The sequence below is a fragment of the Salvia hispanica genome, chromosome 4, assembly GCF_029641045.1.
Source record: "Salvia hispanica isolate PSC_SH4W2 chromosome 4, Shi_PSC_v1, whole genome shotgun sequence".
Taxonomy (NCBI): Eukaryota; Viridiplantae; Streptophyta; class Magnoliopsida; order Lamiales; family Lamiaceae; genus Salvia; species Salvia hispanica.
Window position 1 is genome coordinate 17,052,477 of NC_142695.1, and position 14,275 is coordinate 17,066,751.

The window sequence follows — 14,275 nt, forward strand, 5'->3', positions numbered from 1 at the left end:
TCACGGTCCCCTCATGTGTACACTAGTCCGAGTAGGGTTTGCGGCCCTACTGGGACCCGAATTCGATTTAACTAAATTGGCATAGCCAAGCAGATAGGTAATCATAAAACAAAACATGGCATGACAATATACTTGAGCAAAGATTCACATTTTCATACTGAAATCACGTTTTGAAAGAATGCCCACCTCAAAAGCTAAAGCTCCTTCCGAAATTTCCTTAACTTGGTCTTAGATGACGTTCGAAGACGTCCCTTTAGGAAATAAAAAGATACTTAATTAGATTTTGAGATATCCGTTAAGCTTAAACATGAATGCATCCTAGGTGCGGGATCACTTTATTCTTCCTCTAAATTTTCTAGAAGAGTTCTAGAATTCTTGAATATTAATTAAATGTAGATTTAATTAAATTAGAGAAAATTATCCACTTAACCAGAGGGTGCTACCTCCTATGCCATTTATTTGAGCACACTAAAAGCTCGAGGTCTATTCATCGTTAGCGTATCGTAATTTCTTAAAATTAATCATTTGAGCACTCTTGCTAATTTCCGGAAAAATTAGACTTATCTTCGTAGAATTAATTTGCGGACTATTAATTATTAAGTTCATAACATCGAAGGGCCCATGATTTAATTAGGTTCTTCATACCTACTTCAAATTAATTAGAGGCTCAAATTAATACCTACATCACCAGCCCATCTTATTAATTTAATTGAGGCCCAAACAAAATAAGAGAAGAGAAGCCCAAAACTCTTCACATAACCCATCGGCCCCTACCTCATTCTCAAAACTATCGGCTCCCCCCCTCCCCTCTCTCTAAAACTCATTCCCAAAATCTAAACCCTAGTTTGGGAGGGAAGACCGGCGGCGCCTCTCTTCTCTCCGGCGTTCGCCGAATTCGCCGCTCGCTGCTCCGGTCAGCGCTTCTCCTCGCGCCGCCGGGAATTCGATTTCCTCCTTCCCGTTCCGTTCTCAATTTCCGAATTCTTCATAGAGGTAGCTTCACCTTGTGCGATCTCCAGCCACGCTACCACCACCGTCGTCGCCTCGACACCTAGTTGAGACCTCGACGCCGGGACCTCAACGCAGCACCTCGGCGTTCCCTCCAACTGGTCGAGATTTGGTCGATTCAGGCGGAAGGTCGCTCCGTTGAAGGGCGCCTGACGTTTCCTACCACCGTCGTGGGATCTTCGGCCTTCGTCTCGCACAGATAGCCATCCCGCGCAGCTCGTCGGAACAGAGGAGTAGGCGTTGCCTCCGTGATTCCCCCGTCTCGGCTGTTACGCGGTGGTGCAGCACCTCCAGCAGTCGCCAGCTCTAGCACGACGCCGAGCTGGTGCCGTCGCTGCCCGTGGAGTCCCCGCGGCTGCCCTCCTGGCCTCGCCGTCTACGGTGGTCTCCGAGGGAGCCCCTCGGCCTTAAAGCTACGTTCTTATACTTCCTTTCATTATTAAGAATTTCGTTTAAAACTTGGTGTAGTAGTTATGTGACTAACGACTTGATTGTGGAGCTTAACTCACTGGAATGAGATTGAGCTTGGTTAACTTGCTATGTTAAGTGTTGTTTCTATGATTTCAAGGGTTGGAACTTCACTAATCTGATGAAGCCCTATGGTTTTGGCTAAGAAAGTTGATGGTGCTTGCTACTTGTGTGATGCTGAACTTAAAGTGGTTATACTTGTGCCCCTAAGCTCTTATACTATGTTGTGGTTGATCTAGTCATGATGCAAGATAAGGTGTTGAGATTTTGGGGAGTTTTACCTCTCAGTTCTACGGCTGCTTCAAAAGCTCTGCCTCTGGCCTCGGTTCTTCTCCCTCTCACACTTGCTACTGTTGGATCTTGGTTCTCCCTAAAGTTTCTGCTGAAATTTGCCATGTGTGAAAGGGAGTTGAATGTGGTGTGGAGGGGATTTTATAGGCTGGGCTTTGGCGTACTATGGGGGAATTAAATGGGGCTGATCTCTCTTGTCTTCATATCACAACATATCTCTCTTTTTCTGATCATGCAGCCCCTTTGTCTTAATGTAGTTTGTTGGCTAGTTTGGGTACTTGGTACTTGGTGAATAAATCCCATTGTTTGATTGTGGCTAGGTATAACAGGTGCTGCATTAGTGAAGGGCTTTGCAGGCTGGACTTGCCCCCTTTTTGGGTAAGTCCTTGGTCTTCATAGGAAAAGAAAGGTTGTTTCTTCCCCTCTATAAGTATTCCATTAATTACTCTTGTCCCATGGCCATTAAAACTTGTTTTTATCTTGCAGGTGAGAGAGGAATCTTAGCTCCCACCTAGCTGCACTTCGAGCGGGCCTGGATTTGATGTCTGGGCCGACGGGCTGCCCGAAACGGGCCCTAAATTGGGCCTGGAGAAAAGGCCCGAAATGCACTCCACAATTTATATTTTCCTTTCCTTGTTTTCTTTCTTTAAGGACTTTGATCCATGTAACCTATTCCATTAGTTGTTCATTTTGTTGCCTATGTAAACCATTCGAAACAATTTATTTTTCCGAAGTGTGTCTTTAGTCTGTTTTAACTTGCTCACTTACTTCTTTAGTTTTTACTTCGCAACTAAAAAGATTAAGTTTCATTAAAGGCTCGAGAACCACTAAAACTTCACGAAAAGGGAGGACGTTACATTTCTAGTTCCATATTAATATATCGAAAGCAAACTAATGGTGCGGGTATTACACCTTGGACTACGAAATTGCTTTCTATGACGTTTATGCTCGTGAATCGACACACGGAAACATGGAACCAAATCTTCACGTGAGTGTGTTACTTGGCAATATATTGTGTGCAACAGGGAAGGGCTGAAGCATGGGATTGAAATGGATCACATTCATACACGTGAAGGATTCATTAAAAAGCGCAAACGACCACCTTGAAGAGGCATGGAAGAAGGGACCCGTTGATGTTGAAAAGATGGTGGCAGAGTTCCCCAAACCTTGAATGGTGACTGTCATTGTTTTATAAAAATGATAATAACTTTGTTTTGATTTGGATGTGTTCAGAATATTGCTTTGTTTTGGTTTACGGATTGCTTGGTTTTAGAATTTGGTTTTCCGCTTTGGATGGTGAATATCAGCTACTTTATTTCAAGCTTATTTATTGCTTGGTTGGCCATTTAAATTTGCTTATCTGTGGAGTATATACTGATTTTTGGTTGGTTGTGCTTTTTTCCGTATTGAAAAATATGTTAACACTTTAATATATGCAAGCAAAATAAATTAATGTTTTACAAACCAAGCAAATCCATAAACATAGCCAACGGAAATAAACTTATAAATCCAAGGCAGTTGCAATGCTAACTCTATGTTAATTGTGAAAGTACATCAAGAACTATTCGAATTGAAGTAATTACAGATGGGCATGCTATATTTGTAATGCTATTCTGGAATAAGAATCAAGCAGTAAAATAAATGTAACCGAGCAATAGGTTATACGTACTATCTAAACCTTCTTCCAATACAGGTATTCCTTAGCACAAATTGTTTGTCTTAATCATAAAGCGGGATGAAGCAATAATGGCTAGTCAAAGTGTATCCATAGTATGCGACAGAACATTATTAAAAAGCAATTCAGTATAAAATAACATGCAATGTGCGATCATTCATTTTGTTTGCAATAGTAATGACGAATTTAGTACACTCCACTGCTAAGCAATTCTAAACGTCCAACCCACCAATAAATAAGCTTCAAGCAAAACAGCTGATATTCTACATCCGAAATGAAATAATAAAATATACTCAAATAAGAGAACATTCTAGCGTAATAATATGCAACTGAGATACAATGTTCAGCAATAAAAGTGAAGTAACACAACAAAATGAAATAATAGTTCCCTAAAATTACTAACTAATTTCCTATCCGACGACGAGGTTCAGCGGATTGTCTTTGGCATCCCTCTTCGGGCGTCTTTCTCACCATTGTATAATCGTGTCCTAAAATAAATAAGAAAAAAAAAAGATTTTATTTTAGAACAAGCATATAATAACTTTTGACCAAGCAATTGGTCAGTCAGTAACAAGCAATCACAGCAAATTAGGGCACAACCAAGCAAAGAATTAGATAGAACAAAACACATCTCATCAGAATTACACACGGTGATGTCTCTGTATCAAGACAAGCAAGAATTACATTAAAACAAAGCACTTACAAGGTAACAACGTGCCATTAATATGTATGAATCCCGACGGCACCCCGTTAATAAAATGTGTACAAAATCTTCTTCCAACAAAGTAACCAACACAATAAAAACAAGCAATTGTTAATGCTCATCACAGCAATTCACAGGAACCATGACTACAATGAAGCAAGCAGTTCCTACTGCTCAACACAGCAATTTTTAATGCTCATCACAACAATTCGCATGAACCATATCTACAATGAAAGCAAGCAATTCCTACTGCCCAACACAACAATTCCTAATAACAAACAAACACCGATTCATACAAATGCAATCCAGAAACAGATCAAGTATAAATCACCAAAAGAACCCTAAGGAAACAGGGTCTATCATGAGACCAATCATTTTCTAACTCTAGAATAAGCAAAGAAATCAATCTTCAATAAGCAATGAAATGCATTTTAATAACACCCAGCATTTCCTAAATCTAGAATAAGCAAAATATCAATCTTCAATAGGCAAACACATACACTTTAATGATACCCAAGCAAACAACAACATAGAACAAAGCAACAAAAACAATAAAAACAAGCAATTCTAAATGATCAAAAAACGTAACAAAAACGTATGAAACAGAGTTTGTCATGAGACCAAGCATTTTCTAACTTTAGAATAAGCAAATAATCAATCTTCAATAAGTAAACAAATACATTTTAATGACACCCAGCACTTCCTAACATTAGAATAAGCAAAATATTAATCTTCAATAAGCAAACAAATAAATTTTAATGACACCCAAGCAAACAACAACATAGAACAAAGCAAAAAATAAACTAGACCAAAGCATCCAATACAGTATTTCAGAAGATTAACCAAGCAAAAACCGATTCATACAAATGCATTCCAGCAACTGAGTACGATTCATTCAATTAAATAACCCAGAAAAAAAAACGAATATTCAACCCAGAATTTTGGAATAATGTTGGTGAAAACAGGTCCGAAATTAACCCAAATGAGGATAATCACTACTCAATAAACCCTCAACCTTCAATAAGCAGTCAGACTAACCAATAATGAAACACAAAACGCTTGGATGGAGAAGACGGCGGTTGAAGAGACTGGCTGCAAACTTCAAGCGCTGATTTTTTGGAGAAACCGCCGGTGTGACAATCGCTCGCAGAGAAGAAGAGACAGAAATCGCTGACGGAGAGTTTTGGTGAGATATGCAGAAAGAAACCGCGGGTGTGACAATCGCTCGCAGAGAAGAAGAGACACAAATCGCTCGCAGACTAGGGTTTGATTAAATATATGAAAAAAATCGGCAGATGATAGTATTTGAGAGATTTGGAGAGAGAATCGATTCAGTTTTTCACGGAGTGGGCGTGCGTTATAGCTGAGTGGAAGAGAGAGAGAGTGAATCAGCGCCAAAAAACACCCGGAGTTTCCTTTCCGTTTCGAATTTAATTCCAACAAAAAAAGACACAATTACCCTGGTAAGCAACACAATAATCACAACCAAGCAATATAAACTCTATTTCTTCAATCCAATCTTAGTCATCTATATAGGAGATCTGACGGTTAAGAATGGAGTTACATTGTCACTTTAATATAGGTGGCACCATAGTGTGCCCCTATATATATATATATATATATATATATATATATATATATATATATTAAAATTTTAATTAAAAACTATATTTAATCAAGAAAGATGTACTACAATAAATTGATTACATAGTTTTACAATACTACTATTTGAAATCTAAATTATACTCCAAAATCCAACACACTAAAAGCTCACTAAATATTACACAAAAATTCCAAACAATATACAATAAATTCCAAAAAGCCCACTAAATATTAAACAAAAATTCCAAACAATATTGCAATATACTTGAAGAGAAATAAAGAAATATTAAATAACTTAATATTTAAATTTCATTTATTTAATAAAAAACTTCTAAACTAAATATCATAAATTACTATATTTCAATATTTCAAAAAAATCTAAAGCAATGTTAATATTTCAAACCAATGTTAAGAATTAAAAAAATAAAAACAAAAATGTACTTATCTTGTCTCATTCTAATGAATAAAACATTTTTACAATTTTAATTTATAATTTAAGTAGAGTAAAAGTAATATAAAATTAATGGCAAAAAAGAAGATGTGTGACTAAAGAATAAAGAATATGTGTTAATTAAAATAGGATAATTAAGTATAAATAAGATATAATATCATTATTTACACTTAAAAATAAAAAATAATGTAAGGTCCCAATCTAAGTAGAGCGTTTCCTATTCAATAGGGAATTTTATTTTTTATTTTGTGAGTTTTTGAATAATTTAATTAAAACTGAAGAGGAAAGAAAGAAGAAAATTGAATATTAACAAAAAAACAGTTCTTAAAAAGAATTAAAGGTGCAGTGCTAAATACGAAATAAAATAAAAAATTAAATTGAACAAAATGTAAGTTAGTTTCATTTTAACATAATTTTGAAACTAATCAATAGTGTGATGCACGTTAAAAAGTTACTGGAATAATGATAATATATTATTATGGTTTTTATCAGTCTTCATCCTCTTCTTCCAGCTGCCTTTTTTTCTATCCAATGGTTGCTTGCTATTTCTTAAAATGACTAAAAGGGTAAATAAAAATAGCTTTAAATTTTTCCTCCAAAAAGAATAAAAATGTATTTTCATCAAACTGTGACTTTAGATTAAGATAGATAGATGCCTAGATATTTTTATAACCTATTTTTAGTCTCAAATTTCCCTTCCAAGTTTTCCATAGAACATAATAATTCAAGGTATGAAGAAATGTTTAAAGAAATGACCTAAATCAGAATGGATTTGGCGGCGGAGGCATTAGATCCTGACGTTTATCCATAGCTTTTTGCTTGGAGAGTTCCCGTTTAAGTTGGAACTCCGCCTCCTTTAGCCGAATCTTGTCCCGCAGTAGACGCTCTTTGATTGTTGCATTTGAGTTTTCGAGCCTCTTTATGATTTCCTTGTTTGCTTCAATATCCGCATTGACTCGACGAAGATCCACACAGACGAGTCCATTGAGTGAGATCAAAGATGCCAACAAATTGTGTTCGCGGGATTTGTTAAAATCATTAATACTGCTCCTATAAGCCCAGATTTTTGGATATCATCACCCAACTTTGAGATATATTTGCTTCTCGTTAAACTGAAAAAGACCATTTAGTTTTAATTTGATTCAATTGTAAATCATTACTACTAAAATCAAATACTAGCTTTTACTTCTAATGAATAGAAAGAGTTTCGGATAACAGAATAAAAATATTTCAAAAAATACAATATAAAACAGAAAATGAAATCATTGTTACTTGTAAGAATTACAAGTATTCGAAGTTATCGTTAATCGAATTTTATAGTACTCCATTAGTGGGAGTTTAACAAAAACGAGTATTTTATGGAGTAGTAACAAAATATACGTACATACATATAATAGAGGAAACATAATGATTCGAAGCAGCGTTTCATTTGTTTTTTTTTACAGCGTTGGCCTGCTGCCACATAATTTCTTTCATATTTAACCAACAATACTATACTGTAGAAGGATACCTGACAATTCTTGATTTAAATAAGCTTTACTAATTTATAAAGCTTCCAATTAAGTGCAAACTGTAAACATGTTCATTTTGACATTACTCTATTTTAATACTCCATGTGTAGAAAAGTTAATTAGAATATTGTTAGAAATGCAACACCCACCCTTAAAAGGCCTTCTAAGGAGAGGATCATCCTTACATAGATGAGAAGGAATTATCACCAAGTCGATGTGGGACAAGATTTAATAGTTTTAACAACTACTCACATCGCTAGAAGAAAAAGAGGGGTTGGACCGCACCTGGGTCCGGCCGGGGGCCTGGTGCTTTGGAGGTGGCAGCGGAGCTACCTGGGATGCCCACGAGGATGGTGGAGTATATGTTTATATGTATATACTTGTGACCTGTCCGTAAAAATATAGTGCAATCCATTCTCTATTAATATTTTTTCCTGCATCCGTCCAGAGCCTTTGTCCTAGTGAAAAGGAGCTTAGGGTGTCTCCACCGTCGCCCTTCCTGTTCGCCCGTCGGCGACGGGCGACCGGACGTCCGCCGTAGTGAGCGGGACGTCCGCCCACGCCCGTCCCGAGTGCCCCTGCGATGGGCTCGCCCCTCGCGTCGACGTCCGACATTTTTAATTTTTTGTTTTTTTAAAAAAAAAAAAAACTCTATAGATAGGGCTCCCCAACTTCATTTCATTCACACCACTTGTGTTGACAAGTTTCTCTCTCTAAATCTACAAATTTCATTTCTACTATAATGGAGTACAATAGAAACTCCCCCACCACGAGCGGAGGAAACACACCCTCGATTCCCATCGGATCAGTGGGAAATTTTGCGGGGATGAATCCCCAGATGGCAGGGATGGGCGGTATGCCGGCGATGACTCCCCAAATGTTCTACACTATGTACACTTGGATGAGTCAGATGGGTCAGATGATGCCAGGGGCAGCGGGTATGCCGACAAATATGTCGGGGATGGGTGGGACGATGCCAGGGGCAGCGGGGATGGGCGGTATGCCGCCAAATATGGCGGGGGTGGGAGGGATGATGCCCGGGGCAGTGGGGATGGGCGGTACGCCGCCAAATATGTCGGTGGGTGGGTCGATGGAGAGGCGGAGCCCGAGGACGCCTAGGGAATCTGTGTATCGGCCATATATAGATTTGTTGGCCGATGATTCCCCTAGTACTGTTCCGGAGACTCAGTACGCCGGCATCGAGACTTTCTCTTTTGAGGATCTGGGGCTATCGCCGATCCGTGAGACTCCCGATGAGGCGGAGCCAGCTGCAAGGGGCAGGAGCAAAGGCAAGGGCAAGGCCAGAGGCGGGGGTAGGGGCAAGGGCAAGGACAAAGTCCCGAGCTCTTCCTCGCACACGGGGGCAGAGGAGGAGGAGGGCGGGGATGAGACTGAGAGGAGGACGATCTGGTCCGTGTGGGAAAATGCCGCGCTTGCGAAGGCATGGATCGGTGTTGTAGAGGATCCTTATGTCGGGGCGAACCAGTATGTTGACCGAATGTGGCATCGCATTAGTGCCGCCTACCGCAACGTCAAACCTCCTGGGGCGAAGCCTCGCATACCCGAGCAATGCCGGAAACAGTGGCTTCGGTTGAGGCCTAAATTCAGTCGTTTTGCCGCCCTCTACCAAAACAACATGCGCATGGTAACCAGCGGCATGTCTGAGGATGATGTGGAGAGACAAACCTTGGCCCAGTACCCCAACCGAGATTTGAACATCAAAGAGTTTGACCAGTGGGAGGCTTTTCTCGTGGTCAAGGATTCGCCAAAGTTTGCGATTGGTGTTGAATCGGGCTGGAAGCGGACGAAGATCAACTCTTCCGGTGAGTACAGCAGCAGTGCTGGTTCGCACGAGCTCCCTGAAGCCAAGGAAGAGGCCCCGTTACCACGAACAGACTCTCGCCGTCGTCGGCGCTCGATGGGGCAACAGGCTGCGCAGCGGATGGCGAGGGGAAGCGGCAGCGGCAGCGGCAGCGGGTCCTACGAGGTCGAATCGGAGGCCCCAGGAGGCCCAGAGGACGGCGTCCTCGCCCGCGCGCAGCAAACGAAGACCCTGATGCAGAGCACTATGAAGTGGTATAACACGCAGGATCCAGTGTTGAAAAGGCTGTGCAAGGAGGTGGTCGACCAATGTCGGCGCGATTTAAGGCTGCCACCCATTGATGATTATGGCGTCGAGATCGGGGGCGGGGACGTCGGAGGCGGCAGTGGCACGGGCGATGGGGACGAGGACGAGGAGGAGGAGTGAGAGCCGAGGGTATTATGTAATTTTATTTTTAAACTATGTTTTTTTTTTAAATTATGTAATTTTTTTTTAATGTAATTTTTTTAATGAAGTTTTTGAATTTTCCCGTATTTCGTTTCGACGTATTAATAATTCCGTAAATTTTTAGTCCGTAAATTGAATAATTGTGGGAAGGGCTAGTGGAAGTCCTAGTGGGAGGGGCTAGTGCAGTGGGAAGGGCTAGTGATGTGGCAGTGGAATGAGAAGGGCTAGTGCTGATGTGGCAGACAGTTTTTGTGGGAAGGGCTAGTGGAGGTCCTAGTGGGAGGGGCGCCACCGAAGACACCCTTAGACATCAATGTATGAGGTGCCGAGTTCGAATCCTCTTGACATCAGTTGTAATTTCCTCCTTTCTTAGGAGTTTATTTATAATCTCGTCCTTCTTATGATCCATAATAATAATACTACATGAAATAAGAAACAAAATGACCGACTAATAGAGCATAAAAAATGGTGGAGAAAATTGCATCTTGTGGCGGCCACCACACTTTCACTGGCTGATTATTAAGTCTAGGTCGACAAATAAGTATTACTAACATCACAATCAAAATTTGGACCATCCAATTGGCAACAAACACACACGATTTTGGCTATTTTAAAAACTCTACAACAACGTGACAATATTATCTTGAATATATAATTAAATAATTTTTTTTTAAAAGTGAAATTAACTGCACCAAAAAATTATCCTTATTGAATGTATATTACGCAAGAATATGCTTCCACGAATTCACACACAGTGGATCATCAAGAGCGAATAGTTGAAATAGTTCTTCATTATCACAAAATTCTTCCGATCATATCTACTACTGTACATTTCATATTAGTGTAATTTTTGTATATATGTTTTTTAATTCCCAAGTGGTGGTCAGTTAGTGCCCAAATCTAGTGTTATAACAAGACAACATTACAATAATGCAATGTATTAGTTAGAAGTATAGTTGGACTGATCTTTTTTTTTTGCAGCCGACTCCCTTGAGAAGTAGTTTCTGTGTCAATGGTGGCTACCGCCTACAAAAAATATCTTAGATAGTCAAATTTAAACTTTGTCAGCTCTGTCGACTCTAAAATATAGTCCACCTAATAAATGTGTGTGCAATATGTATTTATTTCATATTTGAGTTTCCAACGTTTTTTCAACTATGGCTATCCATGTGATTTAAAAATGAAATCTTTATCCCCTCCCCAATGGGAATATAGTTTTGAATGACAAAAGCTAGCTAGTGAAATTGCGTATATATTTTTCTTTGATGCAAAACCAAATCAAATGTAGGTACGTGGCACACAAGAACAATTAATTATTTCAAGCAAGATATGTATAAGTAGGTGAGTAGCAACACTTGGTCATTAATTAATTGAATTAAAAAAGGATAGGCCATGTGTCATCCTAATCGGCTACCAAAGAGAAAAAAAAGGATTGTGGATTAATTTTCATCCTAATCTAGTTATATTTTTATTATTCTTATCTCAAATATTCGATTCTATTCTCCTCAAGTTAAGGGGCGGCAAACCAAATAGGAGAGCCCACCTTGAAAACTAGACTATCTTACACAATAATTGTAGTACTATTAGTTTTAGTTTTCATTGAAGTATCAATCTTAATTATAAACCAAATAAAAGAATTTATCTAAAAAAATGTCTAAGAGAAAACTGATCATTTGATCTATAAACCTTATCTTACGCGATTGATATGGAATAAGTTTCACTACATTAATCTGTAATTGGGGAGGGATTGATTTTTTCACCTTTAGTTAGGTCCATTTATTGAGGATCAAACTAGTGGAGTACTATATGATACTACAAGTATTTGGTATATTCATTAAAAAAAATACTAGTATTAGTGTGTTAGAAAGTCTATTACTACTACAAATTTGTGTGGCGTGTGGTGATTTATCAGCTGAATTAGCATAGGTTGAATTGTATTTTAAATAGTTATATAGCTCAAACATTTGACCTTTTAATAATGAGTACACAACTATATAAAATAGTGTGTGAACAGAAATATATGGTCACAAGACTCACTACAATACTAAAAAGCGGAATTGAGCTAAATTCAACTTTATATACTAGTACCTCTTTTCTCAAACGTTTCCGTCGAAAATTCATCATATTTTTTCATTTTAGATTCTCTAAAATAATTTTTATCTATGGTATTTTTCCATTATAGAAAGAGAACCTAATTCGCCGATGGCCCGAAGAACGTGCAAAGAAATGAAGAGAGAGAATATGCTAAAATGAGCATGTGGTGCAACGCGTAAGATAAGACCCTACACTCCCTAATTATTCACCCACATTGTCAACGTCCCTTTACTAATTAAAAAAAGTGTAAAATTTTAAAAGAAAAATGTAAATTTACTTTTGCATGACGAATTGACTCACATTCAATAAATGCTCCTTTGAAACCCATAAAATGGATTTAAGCTAAAATAAATTCAACAATGATGATAAACTCAATAATTTATAAATAAATGAATGAATTAATCTTCACCATGTAGTCGTATGTACACCAAAAACATTATCACCAACAAATAATTAATACAAAAAGAAAATATTGAATTTCTCAAACAATTAAAAATAAAAATGGAATTTTCAGTTGGTTAAGGTTTGTTCCAACTTCGCCGGCGGCAAGGAGAGGCGGGACTTCTTAAAGGGGTGGGGGCTCTCCACTTCTTCGTCGGCGCCGGCGCCAAATCCCATCCACAATTCCGGCATAGCCGGTAAGTTCAAGTCGAAATTCCTGAGCGAGCCCGTTGACCCCGCCCCCTCCGATGACGTCACGCCGCCGTTGCCGCTGGCCGCCCCGCCGTCGTAGTGGCGGCGCTTGTGGCCCCCCAAGGCCTGCCCCGTGGGGAAGCTCCTGTGGCATATGGAGCACTCATGCGTCCTTCCGCCGCCGCTCGGCGCCGCCACGGCGGAGGCGGAGTGGTCGTGATCTCCGCCTCCGCCGCTGAGCTTGCGGTGGCTGGCCTTGTGCCCTCCCAGGGCCTGGTAGGACCCGAAAGCCTTGTTGCAGACGGAGCACTTGTAGATGAGTTTAGAAGCATCCGGTGGAGAAAGAGGAGCTCTTTTTTGCGGCGGCGGAGGGGCTGTGGAGGTGGAGGTGGAGGTGGGGCCGCCGCGAGCGAGCATGATGAGGCAGAGAGCCAAGTATTCCTCCTCGGTGGGGTCGTGGGTGCGGGGGCGCTTGCTGCGCTTGCCCTTGCTCCACGGGAGAGACGCGGCGCTTTCGAAATCGAACGAAGGCGCCGCTGCGGTGGGAGAGCTCAGAGCTTCTAGTGCCATTTCTTGTGAAATTTGGAAGAGTGTTTTTGTAGAGAGAGGGAAAGTAGTAGTAGTAGTTGTTGTTGTGATGAAGAAGATTGAGATGTGAATTTGAGGAGTGAAATTGGGTATATATATATGATGGGAGTGAGGATGGAAGTTGCGTGACAAGTCTGAAAAGAGTAGACTAAAACACGTTTAGTTCAACAAGAGGAAATGCTTGGTGGCCAAGTGGAAGCTACTGGAGTAATGAAGTCGGTTGGAGAGAGAAAGAGAGAGTGAGAGAAGTAGAGTGTGGTTGGCCGACTTGGTCGGGTCAAACCTTCTACGTGTTATTTTCATTTCTGCAAAGGGCAAGTCCTCAGATGCTATTCTAACTTTAATGTGATCATGATGTAATAATGGCCTCACTCTCAAGCACCTGCTAGTTACTACTACTATACAAAGAAACTTATCTTTGTGGAGAAAAGTCAATTAGTACTCCCTCCGTCTCAAGGTATTAGACCAACTTTCCTTTTAAGGATGTCCCAACATATTAGACTCATTTCATTTTTTAGAAAAAAACATCTATCTTATTTTATTCTCCACCTACTTTTTTCTCTCTTCTCTCCCCTACTTTTTCCCTCTCTCATACTTTACTTTCTCCACTTTAACTATTTAAATATCAATTCCTTAAATCATGTGTCCAAAAGAAGTGAGTCTAATACTCCGGGATGGAGGGAGTACTAGTATACTAACAAACATTAAAGAGATATGCGAAAGTTCTTTTATTCAAAATATGATTTTAAAAATAAGACATAAAGATACTACTATCATTCCTTATAAATTTGCTCATAGTATTATTTTAACAAATTTTAATAAATGTATAATTAAGAAAAAGATTGGTCCCCTATCACATAAGTATTGTATTAGTTGTAAATAGTAGATAAATGTATGATTGCTTTTGTATACACCTTTATCAAAGCAGTTCAGGTATCACATCCGCTTTTCTAAGCTAAACTATATTTTAAATTTAAAATTA

At 39.4% G+C, this 14,275-nt stretch overlaps 1 long non-coding RNA gene and 1 pseudogene across 1 annotated transcript; one reads left to right on the plus strand and one right to left on the minus strand.

The window, feature by feature from the left end:
• Nucleotides 1-790: 790 nt before the first annotated feature.
• On the plus strand, nucleotides 791-2,534 carry LOC148927373 (uncharacterized). Its single transcript, XR_016137836.1, has 2 exons — nucleotides 791-2,176; nucleotides 2,254-2,534. It is a non-coding gene; the product is annotated as an uncharacterized LOC148927373 (long non-coding RNA).
• A 9,898-nt stretch (nucleotides 2,535-12,432) lies between these two features.
• On the minus strand, nucleotides 12,433-13,367 carry LOC125197424 (zinc finger protein ZAT10 pseudogene; annotated as a pseudogene).
• Between the last annotated feature and the right edge of the window lie 908 nt (nucleotides 13,368-14,275).